Source organism: Pinus tabuliformis, chromosome 2_2 (genome assembly GCF_031772625.1).
Source record: "Pinus tabuliformis cultivar Carrire ecotype Pingquan chromosome 2_2, CPIR1, whole genome shotgun sequence".
NCBI classification, from domain to species: domain Eukaryota; kingdom Viridiplantae; phylum Streptophyta; class Pinopsida; order Pinales; family Pinaceae; genus Pinus; species Pinus tabuliformis.
In genome coordinates, this window is record NC_142300.1 from 328,276,980 (window position 1) to 328,292,468 (window position 15,489).

Sequence of the window (15,489 nt, forward strand, 5' to 3'; positions counted from 1 at the left end):
AGACTCATCTTCTTTTGTTCAATGGATCAATAACATGGAAATGAAGGATGAGGACCTCATGGTTATCTTTGATATTGTATCTCTTTATACTATGATCCCTATTGATGAAGCCATTAGTATCATGAGCGACATCACTGATAAAGAAACTATGAATCTTCTGGAACTTTGCTTAAAATCCTCTTACTTCAGTTTCAAAGGAAAAATATACAAACAAACCCATGGTGTGGCTATGGGCTCTCCTCTATCCCCCATAATTGCTAATATCTTTATGGAGCACTTCGAACAGAAGGCTGTGAAGTCATTTCCATACACCCTTGAAGAATGGAAAAGGTTTGTTGACGACATATTTGCCAATTGGAGTCATGGAAAAGAAAAACTTGACCTATTCCTAAATCACTTAAATAACCTCTCTGACCATATAAAATTCACTATAGAAATTGAAAATAATAACCAACTTCCCTTTCTGGATATCCTTCTAACTAAAAAAGAAGGGTCACTTGGTTTCCAAGTCTATAGGAAGAAAACCCATACAGAACGATATTTGCATGCAAATTCTCATCACCACCCTAAACAGAAAATTGGCATCATAAGGACCTTAACCACTAGGGCGGCCAGAATATCTGATCCTGACCATTTAAAGGATGAACTCAACCATCTTCACAATTTTTTTGAACCAAATGGTTATAATAGTAATACCAAAAAGAAAGCCATGCACCTATCCCTAAACAAGAATAATAATGATATCAAAAGTCAAAATTTGTCAACTCCTAAGGTCTCCCTTCTGTACATAAAAGGCACCACCGATAAAATTACTAAAATTCTTAATAAACACAACATTAATGTAGCCTTCACCCCCACTAACACCATCAGACAATTATTCAACTCAGTTAAAGATCCCATAAACCCTAACCTTCAAAAAGGTGTTTATGTTATTCCTTGCTCATGTAGAAAGGAATACATAGGTGAAACTGGAAGGTCTTTCAACATCAGAATTAAAGAACACACTGCCGACTTAAGAAGAGAGAGGACCTCAAAATCTACCTTAGCAGAATATGTTCACTCTTCCTCTCATTACATCTGCATGGAAGAAGCCAAACTAATTAGAAAAGAGGACCACTATCTTAAGAGGAAAATCAAAGAAGCCATTGAAATAGAAAAAAGAAAGAACAACTTGAACCGTGACAATGGATTAAAACTAAGCAACACCTGGAAACCTTTATTCAAAATCTTAAAGAATCAATAATTAACTCATATCCCTTATAATAATTTAATCCCTCCTCTCTCATTCACAAAAAAAACAAACAAACAAACAAACATATAAAATAAACCAACATTATCTAACATCCTCCTTAAAAAATATAAAAATAAAAATATATAAACAAATTAATAAATGATCATTCTAATTGAATATATAAAAAATTTCTTATAGTAAAACACTTCCCAAATCTAATTTATTTCATAACTAATCATTTAGTAATAATAAAAATAAAACTCTAATCATAATTTATTAATTATAATATTATAACATATGAATTTAAACTAAATAGATGAATTATAAATAAATCTCAACTACTTAACAAATCAATTATATGAAATTCAATTAATCGAATCCCTAATAGTTAAATTCCAAAAAATAAAAATAAAAAAATTAACAAACTAATGAGATAATGGCCGACTATATTTCCTATGTTATTCTTTCATAACCCATATATATACTCTTCAATACAGCTCTTGGATACATCATTAATGTCTTCTGAATATCTATTGACGCATCCCCTGATGATGGACTCACTTGGTAGTCTGTAACGTTGGGTTCATAAAACTCTATAACAGGGTCATTCCTCCTCTATCAAAAATTATATATTATGTTTAGCTAACATAAATCCTAGTTTAAGTTTACTAGAAAGAATTTTTTTTAATTATAGATAATTCACTAATGCTAAAATCCTATAAACATAATATTTGAATGTTCTCTTAGTATCTTTAATTTTATAAATCACAAACAATTGTATTAATTTTTGTACATTGTTTTACATCTTCTTGAAATTTTATTAGGTTACATGGCTTTCAAATATTTTATTAGGTGACAACCGCTAGGTTTGATCATGGGCCTTGCTGAGATTACTCCAACGAGTTACCAATTCATTTTATATATATATATATATATATATATATATATATATATCGGCAAGGCCCATGATCAAACCTAGCGGTTGTCACTATAACACCAAGAGTATATCCAACCACCCATAGGCCAAATATACCAAGAATTTATGACTTATCAACAACCGAGACTCCATGAGGGTAAGGGATCCTACTCCTTGAGCCTTATCACAATAGGCCAAATGTCTCCCCCGGTGAGATTTCAAATTGGGTGGAGGGGATAACATCCCATTGTGCCAATCGTAAGTCACTACCATGCTAGACACAAAATTGGGGTATGAGACCCCCTTTGTAACAACCATGGGTTAAAAATACATGTAGTAAAGGCAAAATAAGACCAAGGTCATGAGACACGTATTCCAATATGAATGTTGGGAAAAACATCCTAGCGAGTGTTCATTTGATTTATTATGGCTAAAGGGAAATTGGTAAAGGATTTGGAAAGTCAAAGGGGAATTTATTAGCATTTATTTATGAAAATTGAAGGAAAATGAAGAAATTAGAGGCCTCAATAATAAAAAGGTTTTTGAGGATCATTTCATGGCCTTTTGACAATTTTTGGGGGGATCTATCTCTCCATTTTCTCTCTCTCACTTAGAGCATCCTTGGAGAATTCTAGCATTGAAGAAAGAAAGGCAAAGGAAGTTCAAGAAAGGAAATGGAAGAAAAGATCAAGCAAGTAAGAGTTGGATCAAGCGGCTACAACAGGATTACTTGCAGGTATCAAGTTGCATGTATGAGTTCCTTGCTAGTTTTTGCATTCATGGTATATGCATGTGTGTATTTGGTTCTCTTGTTTTCATTGGCATGGGTTTTTCCAGGTGTGACATTGGTTTTCAACCTTGTGTTTCCATTTCTAGATAGCCATGGTGTGATGGGGTTCTTTTTCTTGGTTTATCTAGATTTTTGGATGGTTTCAAAACTAAGTGGGGTGGTCTTAGGAAAATTCCCAAAGGCATAGAAATCCCTAGACCATTAAAGGTGGGATATGTGGTAAATATTGAGGGTGGAGATGGGAAAATTCCTCACAGTTTAGGTAGAGAGTTTCAGAGGCATCCATGATTATTTAAGGCCTAGTGATACTTGGACCAGTATATGGTGGGATTGCAGTAAAGCCTGGTATTGTATGTTTCTTGTTTGGGCCTAGGAATCCTTGCCGAGTATATGGCGGGATTGCGATAAAGCCTAGTTGTATAGATGAGGGTTTGGGCCTAGGATTCCTTGACCAGTATATGGCAACATTATGGTAAAGCCTGAGGAAGCCTTGATTTTTTTGTTGGGAATCCCACATTCATTCTTAGAATATCACACAAGGATGATTGGCTAAAAGAAAGATTTGGCTCAAACCATTATATGGTCGGGTGGTATGTGGAGGTCCTTGACTTGGTTCGTTTTTGCATATGTTAATAAGAGCTCTTTTCCCCTTGTATTTCATGAGTTTTTGTACTTGTTATTATGTGTCTTTAACGATTGTTCTATCATTGATATTATTCTGGTTATATGTTGGTTATAAGCATGATTTCACAATAGATTTTAGTTATGGTTCTTAACATGTTTTGATTGGTAAATGAATGGCTATTGAATGCATGACCTAATAGTTGTTATTGTAGTTATTATGAAAAGGCATTAGACCTTCTTGGTGATTTTCAGATAAGTATCAGACTCTTATGTTCAGATGTGCATTTATAGCCTGTAGATTACATGGCCACAATGTGTTCGACGAAATGTCTGTCATTGTTAGCCTTGGTTAGGCCAAGTCCTTGATCAGGTTTTGTGTTAGAAGCTTTTTCTTTATGTCATTTATTATTTTGGAAAATTTCATCAAGTTCTAGGTAGTGACCTTGTTATCACATTAACTCTGTTTTTAAAAAAAATCAGAAAATGCTGACAGTTTCAGTGTCAACATTTTAGTTGTAATAAATAGGGAAATCATCAATAGAAGTGCTATCAGCACTTTATTGTTCCGATAATGTTTTCTGAATAAATTCGCTGACAACAGGCCTATAAGTGTTTTTGATAAAATTGGTTAGTTAAAACTCTATTTTTCCTATACAACACAGTAATTTTAGGCACGCTTTCCAGACAAATGAGAATGAATTTTACGAAATCGAAAGAGGATTTTGTCCAAACTAGACCCATTTAGAAAAATGCCTCTCAATTTTATAACAGGTATTACTGTTTGAAATATTCGAAGGGATATTTGCACGATTGTTTTTTAGGATTTTGCAATCCTATTTTAGAAATTGTTTTAAAAATCATATCCCAAACAAATGAGAATGAATATTTCAAAACTGAAAGAGGTTTCTGTCCAAAACAGACCCATTTAGAAAAATCTCTCTCAGTTTCTAATAGATATCATACTTTTGGATTTACGAAGGGTGTTTGGCCAATTTAATGTCTTTAAATTATCAATCATAAATTGTCAACCATGGTACATGTATTGATGAAGTACAGGTGCACTATATGTGCTAGAAGTTATTCCTTATGTCGTTATGTTCTTGTTAGAGTGTAAACTTAAGATTAGTATGGAGATGGTATTGTTAATTATATTAATGTATCAATTCCTAAAGTTATCAGCTAATTTCTTAGGAGTTATTCTCTATTGAATCAATTTATGGATGATATGAGAGTGATTCTAAATTCTACTTGTGTTAGATTATTTTGGATTTTTTGTCTTGAATCTTTATGCTGCAGCTCTAATTCACTAAGTGAAAGAGAAATCTATTCTACCACACTGTAAAGAAATATTGTTTGAATTCAATTGTTAAGGAGAAGACTCTCACACTCTTACTTATTCAATTTCATTCAAACGAGATATTTTTAACAACATCTACATTATGAAGTAAACACAATTGGACTACAATAGATAAAAACAAAATGAAATAACCATGATGTACCAGATAAAAATCAATGTAAATAGCAGATTAAACTAGGTATAAAGAAGATGGAAGTACTTATGCATATAACGATGCACTAGCGAACTCATCACACTGTATTGCTCACACAAAAACAAAGTATTCAAGGAATGAAAAGAAATCTAATTGCATTTGGTTAAAGACCTATCCCCCCATATCCTTCATCGCTGACCTAGAGCTTCTAAACCTTGCAAACAATGGAGACATCTACAGAAATCTAGATTCACTGTGTAAACAGACCAATTCTGTAGCCAATTGCATTCTTTAACAAAAAAATAGGGTATAGAGTCAAACATGAAGAAGAAGACATATTATTTCTTACCTTTAACAAAACCTTGTGGATATGGTGTTTTTTAGGTGGAAAATATAGGAAAAGGGAGGAAACGTAGGCAAAAAGGGGTGTCATAGTAAGACAGTCTTTGGACTCTACATTCCCCCAGGCTAGAGGTTTTGTATGTCCTCATACACTTCATCATTGTCAGTCACTTGTGCCTTCTATTCATCACCTCCAAGTTTCATTTTTTCTTATTTTTGGTAGCTAATGGCATCCTACGTTTTCTCATGAGAATTTTGTATTTTAAGCTGATAATCTCTCTTTGCATTATCATGTTTTCCTTCTTCAACTTTTTGTTCTTTTTATACCACAAGCTCAAATGAAGGATGAGATTGTCACTTTTTGCAATCTAGATCTCACTTTGTGCCTTCAATGCTTGATTCTCATTCTTGAGATACATGTTCAATGTTTCTAATTCAAAAATCTCCTGCTTTAAAATGTTTGAGGCTGAGTGTTCCTGTGGTTCATTTAACTGGTTGCTCCCTTCTCCAAGACTCTGAATTGTTTCCTTAGTTGTTGTCTCTTTTCTTTCCAATGACTCTATATAGTCATATATCTCCTGCTGAACAGGGTTAATACCTAGACTATGCACTGGGCTTCTCAGAGGTGAGCTGCAAGGTGGTGGTGATACCCTCGGTGATGATTCTAGTGACCCTTTTGGAGGACTTTCAAGGTTTTCAGTTGGCTCATTCTTAGTTGTCTCATTCTCAGTTGGTTTGTTTCCCTCAAGATCAATGTACTCTATAGCTTTCGGGATTGTCTGTTGGACTGTGCTCAACCTTGTGCTCCTCCTCAGTCCTGAGGTTTGTAATCCCTATACCTTCTTCTTTTAGTCTCTAATTTTTCTTCTTGAGGAAGGGTCCTGGTTTTTGGTATTTCCTTTGCTCTTTTACTAACTTTCTTCCTTTTAAGATTCCCCTTCTTCATTCTCTGTAATATGTCTACTATGGGCAGCTCTTCTTCTGATAATTTTGGGTGAGTCTTGGGTTCTTGCTCTTTTACGACTTCTATGGTTCTCTTCCTTCCTCTGATGGTCCTACTGTTGCTGGCTTGTTCTGTGGATCTTACTTCAAAATGGTTCCTAACCAGGAAACTCTCCCATTTATCCTCTATACTCTGAAGATGGAACCCAACCACTAACTTTATCACACCATGATGATACATGGTGTTTTCTATAAACTAAATTCTCTTTTGAACGTTTGTAGACATTTTCTTGAGACTGTTTAAGAGAAAGTAAGGAAGATTCATCTGGTGATCTTCAAGAAAATGCATCATCATCCTAACATGGTAAAAATACATATACCCAAAACTACCCTCACAGGTGACAAATTTTTGAAGTATAAGAAATAAATTTCTCCATTTTCTCTTAAGGGTTGTGCTGGGAATACCTTTCTTGAAGACAATGGTGTCCATATTTGGATTTTTGAGGAAGACCTTCCAATCTTCTCCATTAATTCCCTTGTTCTTGGACCATTTTTCCCCTTGGTAATTTAGTAGCCTCTGCTATCATGGATTCTGTTATGGTGATATTAATGTCTCCTATTTCGGTTTCAGTTCCATCAAACGAGCTTGTAAAGGTCTTGGTCACTTCCCTATGAAAACCATTGAATTTTTCAATGAACTGCAACCATTATTTCTTTTGCAACAGCTCGCTAGTTTGAGGGTATTCCTCCATGAATTTCTTCCCTGCTGGCTCAGTTCAAACAATTATCCCCATTATGGAGGATGCTTTTCCTCAAAGACTGGTTACCTTGACAATAGAATTGTGTTGGTAGGGTTTTTCTAAGTGACGGAAGGATGGAGTGGCTATGAAATTTCAGAGTGTAAGAACAGGTGGATTATTATCAAGGTTATAGGAATGAATCTAACGATTAGGCGCATTTAAAATGATGATTTGGTAATTACTTCGGTGGATTTGGAATGAGGATGTGACATGACTTTTAAGTGGTGGCTTATGATATTTTGTTAGGAGGCCATCACCCTTAAGTTATAGTGATTTCATTTTAATTTTTGGCAGTACTATGTCTTCTTAGTCATATATGTAATATATCAATCCTTATTGCTAAATTAAAGTATCAAATGCCTTTGATCCATTTTTTCTAACCTTGTTTGTTGTTCTGAGATTTCTTGCATGTACTTTTCTTTGTCAGTTGTCTTTCAATTCAAATCACCAGGTGTCCTTGTAGGCTAAAGAAATTATTACGCTGTAGAAACTTGTCGTAGCTACGAAAACTTGTCCAAGCTGCAGAAAGTTGTCGAAGCTGCAAAAAGTTGTTGATTCTGCAGCCGAGAAAGAAAAACTTTCAATAAAGGAAATTTATTATTTTCTTTTTGAAAGGAAAATTTGAAGTGCCAACAAAAATTGGTTTCACTCTAAATTTTTTGTATAAACCTACCAACAGCATGTTGGTTTTCATGTTTATACTTTATATATATATATATATATATATATATATATATATATATATATATATATATATACACACACATATAATTTACTCCTTTTTTTAGAGAGTAAACTGCATAAAAATTTCTAAGGTGGAAAAGAAGAAGAATTCTTCTTGATCATTTTCAATTCTGAATTATCTTGGAACATTTTAACAAACTCCTCTTTTGTCAATGGCTTCTAGTACAATCTAAGTCGATGTCCATTTACTAATAGAGGAATTCTCTCTTCATCAATAGTCTTGATTCTAACTACACCATTGTCAAAAACACTTTCAACTTCATAAGGTCCAAGCAAGTGGGTTTGGAATTTCCCTTGAAAATTCTTGAATTTTGAATCAAAGATTAATGCCCAATCTCCTCGATGAAATTTCCTTTCCTTAATGCAATTATCATGCCATCTAGATCTCTGTTTTTGAACTAGGCTAGTTCTCTGGAAGGCTTCTTGTCTAATTTCATCAAGTTCATTTAGTTGTCTCATCCTTTGCTTTTATGCTTCTGATAAGTCAAGATCTAACTAGACTGTTGCCTTATAGGTCTGGATCTGGAACTCTATCGGAAGTAAGACTTGCTTCGCATAAACAAGTTCGTAGGGAGCATTTCCTGTAGTATTTTTCCATGTAGTTTTGTAGGCCCATAAAGCTTCTAGAAGATTTTCCACCCAGTCCTTCCTATGTAAATGTACAGTTTTGGAAAGGATAGCTTCAACCACCTTATTTGTGGACTCAACTTGTCCATTGGCTTGTGGATGGTATGGAGTGTAATTCTAATGTTTGATTTTGTATTGATCCACAAGCTTCTGCACTAATCTGGATGTGAACTATGTTCCTTGATCTGTTACAATTTCTCTTGGAACACCAAAACAAGTAAAAATATCCTCAAAAGAAATGAAACTACAACATTTTCAGTAGCAAAAGGAATTACTTTAGCTTCTACCCATTTAGTGACATAATCAATACATACCAAAATATACTTCTTTTGTGTTGAAGGTGGGTTGATTAGTCCAAAAAAATCTAGTGCCCACTTCTCAAATGGTTCGATGAGCACCTGTGGTTGCAATGACATTTCATTTGAAAGAGTGGGTTTGCCCCTTCTTTGACAATTGTCGCATCTTTTAACATATTCTTTGGTGCCCCTGAAAATTGAAGGCCAACAATATCTTAAAAGCAATATTTTATAAGCAATCCTTCTGTCAGAAAAATGTCCCCCACATGGCTCATCGTGGCAAGATTTGAGTATTTCTAGTATTTTTTCCTCTCGAACACATCTTCTGATGATGAGATCTGGTCCTGTCTTGTATAAATCTTCATTTATCCATGAATAAGATGTGTTATTGTGGACTGTTCTTCTCTTTTCTCTAGGAGATAAATGAAATGTCATTTTTATTGTGGCTAAATAGTTAGCAATAACTGCATACCAAGGTGATTTAGTAGATACTGCAAAAAGATATTCATCGGGAAATTTATCCTCTATGGGTTGATCATTATTTTCATTTTTTATTCTATATAAAAAGTCGACAATTGTATTCTATTTTCCTAGCCTATCTAGAATGGTTATGTTGAATTCTTGTAACAGTAAGAGCCATCTGGTTATTCTCCCATTAGTGACTGGTTTATTCATTAGGTATCTAATGGCAGAATGGTCTGTGTGAGCAAAAATTTAATAGCCAGTTATGTAATGTCTGAACTTTTTAATGGCATGAAATACAGCTAAAAACTCATTTTCAGTTACAGTATAATTTAACTCTGCAAGAGTTAAATTTTTACTGTTATAATAGATTGCATAAGGAGTAAGATATTTTTGTCCCAACACATCTCCTAATGCTGAATCTGAAGCATCTGCTGAGATGTGGAAAGGCAATTTCCAGTTAGGTCCTTTTAAGATAGGTGCTTCATAAATTCTCTTTTTCAAAGTTTCAAAGGTAGCTTGACATTCAGGATCCCAATTGAATTCACAGTCTTTGGTGAACAATTTAAAGAGTGGGGATGCAATTTTTGTGAAGTTTTCTATGAATCTTCTATAATATCTAGTAAAACCGAGAAAACTTCTAACATCGTTTTGACAACTTGGCACTGATAACTTGGAAATGACTTCAACTTTAGATGAGTCTACCTTGATTCCATCTCCTGAAATATGATGACCTAAAACAATTCCTTCGTTAAACATCATGAAACATTTTTCATGGCTTAACGAGAGATTTATTTTTTTACATCTTATTTATAATTTTTCCAAGTGTTCTAGTGCTTCATTGAAATAATATCCATAAACTGTGAAATCATCCATGTATACTTCCACACAATCATGAATAAGATCAGAGAAAATTCTGAGGACTGCTCTTTGGAATGTTGTTGGAGCATTGCATAATCCAAAGGGAAGTACTCAGTAAGCATAAGTTCCCCATGGGCAAGTGAATGTGGTTTTATCCTGACCTTCAAGGGCTACCTGAATCTGGTTATATCCATTGAACCCATGCAAGAAGGAAATTTTTTTTTCCTGCTAATGTTTTTAAGACCTGATATATAAAAAGTAGTGGGAAGTGGTATTTTAATTTTTCTTTATTTGGTTCCCTATAATCGATGCATACTATCCATATTTTGTTTTTCTTAGGACGATTACTAGGGGTGAAACCCACTGACTGTCAGCTATTGGATAGATGGAATTTACATTTAACAATTTCTACAACTCCCCCTTAACAATTTCTTTTAAATTTGGGTTCATTCTCCATTGAGGTTGTCTAACCGGTCTTGCATTCTATTCAGTGTAGATATTATGTATGAAAGTCTTAGGATCAATCCCTCTCATGTCACTGTATTCCCATGCAAAGGAAGAAGAATGTTTTTGTAAAATTTATATCAATTGATTCTTTTGCACTTCTTTCAGGTTTTCATTAACATTCAAGGTTTTTCTTGGAAAGATTTCTATCGAGGAATTCCAAAATTTTTCCATGGGGAGCAATGATACTTGTTTATATGAGAGATACTCATTGCGACTATGATCATAATGTGAGGAACACTCATTATTTTCCAGTAAATTTAGAATTTGGTCTTCCTCTTTTACTTGTTAAGTAGTAAAAATAGGTTGTATATCTTCTTCATCTTCTATCCATTCTTCAGTTTCTATATCTATTGTTCTTCTTGCAGGAGGATATAATGTAAATTTATTTGTAGAATTTACATCTGAGATAAACATGTCACCTGATCTACAACTAATGAAAGCATCAGTTGTAGCTAACCAAGGTCTTCCTAGAATTAATGGATGTCCTCCTAAATTATTCTTGGGTGTTAAGACCATGATATCAACATGATATTCCCAAGAATCTAAGGATACACAAACATCTTCCAACACACCATCAGGTTTAATCACAGATGTATCTACTAATTGCAATAACGTTGGTGTGTATTGAAGGTTAGGAAGCCTAAGTGTGTACATAACTTGTTTGCTCATTATGTTTATGGCTGCTCCTAGATCAATCAGTGCGTTTGGTATTTCAGTTCCATTGATGTGAATTTTTACAATGGGGATTCTTGGATCTAAGTATTTTTTAATTGTTGCCTTCCCCATCATAGTGTCTACAATTTTTCCAACTAACTGAATTATTTTTATGTCTTTTCTTTTTCTCCCTGATCTTTGTGTACTTAGTTCCTTAATTTTTTTTGCAAAAATTGGTATTTATTTTATGGCTTGTAACAAAGGAATTTTAATACAAAATTTCTCAATTCATCCATCATATTGTAATGAGGCAAGATAATTTGTTTTTCTACTCCATCAATTTTCAATCCTTCAGGGAAAGGTAGTCTAGTTGATACCGAGGGTTGTTCTATGATGGGAGTGTTTATCAAAACTTCTTATGTTTTTTTATTCTCCTTCTGAGGGAGAGAGGTCTCCCTTTCTTCTAACTAGGTTTTGTGTTTTTGAAGATCGAATCTTGTTTCTTGAATGACAACAGGGGGTTTTCTTGGTAATACTCTTCTAGACCTTAATTGGACATTATTTAGGTCTAGTGGAGTTATTACATAAGTTTGAGGATTCTACCCCTCCATGTTGTACACCGGTTGTTGTGGTATTTTATTATTAGGATTCGGAAGTGGTTGAGCAGATAATTGATTTGGTTTTTGTGGAAATGGTAGGGAGAACTTTGGGTTTTGATTCTGAACTGGAATTTGTGGTAATGGTTAGCTTGGGGGATTTGATTAGATGGTGGTAGAAATTGTGGTGGAAGGTAAGATGGCGAGTTTGTTGATATTGAGCATAGGCTCCATAAGGATTTTGTCATCCTTGATTCCAAGGTTGTGACTGAGGCTGATCCCAAGGCTGCTAGACTGAATTCCAATTATTTTGTGAAGACTGGAAAAATTGTTGTGGTCTAAATCCTTGTGATTTATTTGGCTGGGGATTTTGCCATGGTCTTTTAGCTATAATTCTGATATTCCTTCATCATTAAATACGGCCTTGGGACCTAGTAAGGATGGAAATTCCTTCGTATCATGATTATCTTCACATATGACACATGTTTCTATGGCTTTTGAATATAAAGGACACTCTCTTAGAGCATGTTTCTTCTGAGATTTGGGACAAAAGATAGATAATGCAGCATTTTCAGAATTTTTCTTGTTTTGTATTTTAAGGGTGTCTATTTGCTCACTTAGGCTCCCTAAAATATCTGTTTTGAAGGAATCAAGCAAATTTCCTAATTCTGCCCTGCTGACTGTCTCAGCTACAGATTTGTTAATTCTTGACAAGACAGGGTCTCTAGGACTCCTTCCAACTCGTGTTTTATCCCTTGAGATATGTACACATATTCTACAAATGGTAGTTGGTAAATATCTCCCTTCCCAGTTAGGTTCAGGAGATCGATCCACTCATCTTTAATAGCTCTGAGTAAGAGGTCTTTTAAGGTTTATTCATCTAAATTATCCATTTTTGCTCTTTTAATATTGTAAACAAACCTCTCTACTAAGTCTTCAAGATTTTCATCTTCTTTTTGTGTCATTTTGAAGACTTCATCTTTAAGGTTACTAGGCATACAATAATCTCTATATTTGCCTAAGAAAGCCTCTTTCATTTTTCCCCGTGTTGTTATAGAATTCACTCCTAGACTCATGAGCCATTTTAATGCTGACTATTTTAATGTAGCAGGGAACAATTTTAACTTTTGCGCATCATGCAGATAGTCATACGATCTGCATAATCCTTCAAATTCGAAGAGAAATGTCTCTGGATCTTCATTTCTTTTTCTGTGGAAATTAGGAAGAATTGAGGGTGATATATTTTTCATTGTGAGGATTGTATCTTCATCAAGAATAGGAAATCCAGAAGGATCTCAATTGCTGCCTCTACCCCCTCCTCTATTCCTATCTCCACCTCTACCTCTACCTCTTCCTCCAATACTATTTTCTTCGCCATGGACATTTTGTACTTCTCCTTCCCCTTCTTTAGCCATGATAGATTCTTCAAACATAATATAGTGTTATTCTAATATTTTTGGTTCCTCTATCAATGGTTGTTCAAAATAAGTTTCTGATTCCTCTTCTTCACTACGAACTTCTAATTTCTCTCCCAAAATTTGCTCATGAGTGGAGGATAGAAAAGCTACTCCTGTAGTTGGGGATGTAGGATTTTATTCAATTACAGCTTCAGTAGAGGAAGTGGGTGAAGTTCTGGATTGGATTTCTGATCTTGAGATTTCAGGAAGCCTTTATCGACCTCTAAAAGGAATTCGGGTTTGAGTAGGTGGTGTGGATTCTCGAAGTCTAGGTGAAGTGAGTGGATTTGTGGGAATTAAACTTCTTCCTCGCCCTATAAATCTACCTCTAGAGTCTCTATCCCTACACATATCATGTTTTGATTTTTTTCTTAACTTCTATTTGTACTTCCCCAGCAACAGCACCAAAATGTTTGGCCAATTTAATGTCTTTAAATTGTCAATCATAAATTGTCAACCAGGGTATGTGTATTGATGAAGTACAAGTGCACTATATGTGCTAGAAGTTATTCCTTATGTCATTATTTTCTTGTTAGGGTCTAAACTTAATATTAGTATGGATATGGTGTCGTTAATTATATTAATGTCTCAATTCCTAAAGTTATCAGCTAATTTCTTAGGAGTTATTCTCTATTGAATCAATTTATGGATGATATGAGAGTTATTCTAAATTCTACTTATGTTAGATTATTTTGAATTTTTTGTCTTCAATATTTATGCTATATCTCTAATTCACTAAGTGCAAGAGAAATCTATTCTACCAAACTGTAAAGAAATATTGTTTGAATTCAACTGTTAAGGAGAAAACTCTCACACTTTTACTTATTCAATTTCATTCAAACGAGATATTTTGAACAACATCTACACTAGATAAAAAGAAAATGAAATAACCATGCTACACCAGATAAAAAGCAATGTAAATAGTAGATTAAACTAGGTATAAAGCAGATGGAAGTACTCGTGCATATAACGATCCACTTGGTGAACTCATCATACTGCATTTCTCACACAAAAACAGAGTATTCAAGGAATGAAAAGAAATATAATTGCATTTTGTTAAAGACCTGTCACTGGTCGTAGGGGGGCCTCCACAAATCAGGCCAAAATATCCAATCAAAGTAGCACATACACACACAAAACCATTTCTATTGCTTGCAAACGAAATTTAACATATTGTTTCAAAATTACATCATCAGGCGCGCACCAAATCATAGTGCGACCATATTTTTTATAACAAGTCTTTGGCATAACAATCATAAGTAATTTAAGTCTAAATATATTTATTCTAACTAACTATATCTTTTTTTTTTCTAGTTAAGACTAACCTAAGTACCCACGGGGGATTTGAACCGATGACCTATCACAAGGAGTGCCTTAACAACGCACTCATTCACCGGAAATCCAAAGCCCCATGGGCATTCTAACTAACTATATCGCTAAACCTTTGATTTTCTATTCCAAAAGCAAATTGATAAGATTTTGATGAAACTCGGATTCCGTTCCGGTGACAATCCTGTGGTTGACTTTGGGGTTTAACCGTGATATCCTACACTCATCTTGATGAACTGGTTCAAAGGGATAGGTAGGGATCCACGAGGGGACCAGTCCTTATCCACCCATATCCGTCGTCACTAACTTGGAGCTTCTAAACCTTGCAAACAATGGAGACAGCTGCAGAAATCTGGATTAGCTGCGGAAACAGACCAATTTTGTAGCCAATTGCATTCTTTAACAAAACAATAGGGTATAGAGTCAAAAATGAAGAAGAAGACATATTATTGCTTACCTTTAATAAAACCTTGTGGATATGGCATTATTTAGGTGGAAAATATAGGAAAAGAGAGGAAACATAGGCAAAAAGGGGTGTCATGGTAAGACCGTCTTTGGACTCTACAAGGGAATCACTAGACCCTAATTTTTAGGATTTTGTGAGGAAAAAGCTCATGGATAGTTGTTGACTTGGATGCCACCTCACCAAATTCGACTTGCTAATCGTTATCTCCAGCAATAACATGATCTTTAGATGAATATAGGATGAGGAATTTTTCAATATGCATGTATTTCATAAAGTACATTATTATTTTAGATTTTCTAATTAAAGATTTTCTAGAAACTAGTTTTTAGTTAGTTTTTTCTTTTCTATAAAGATG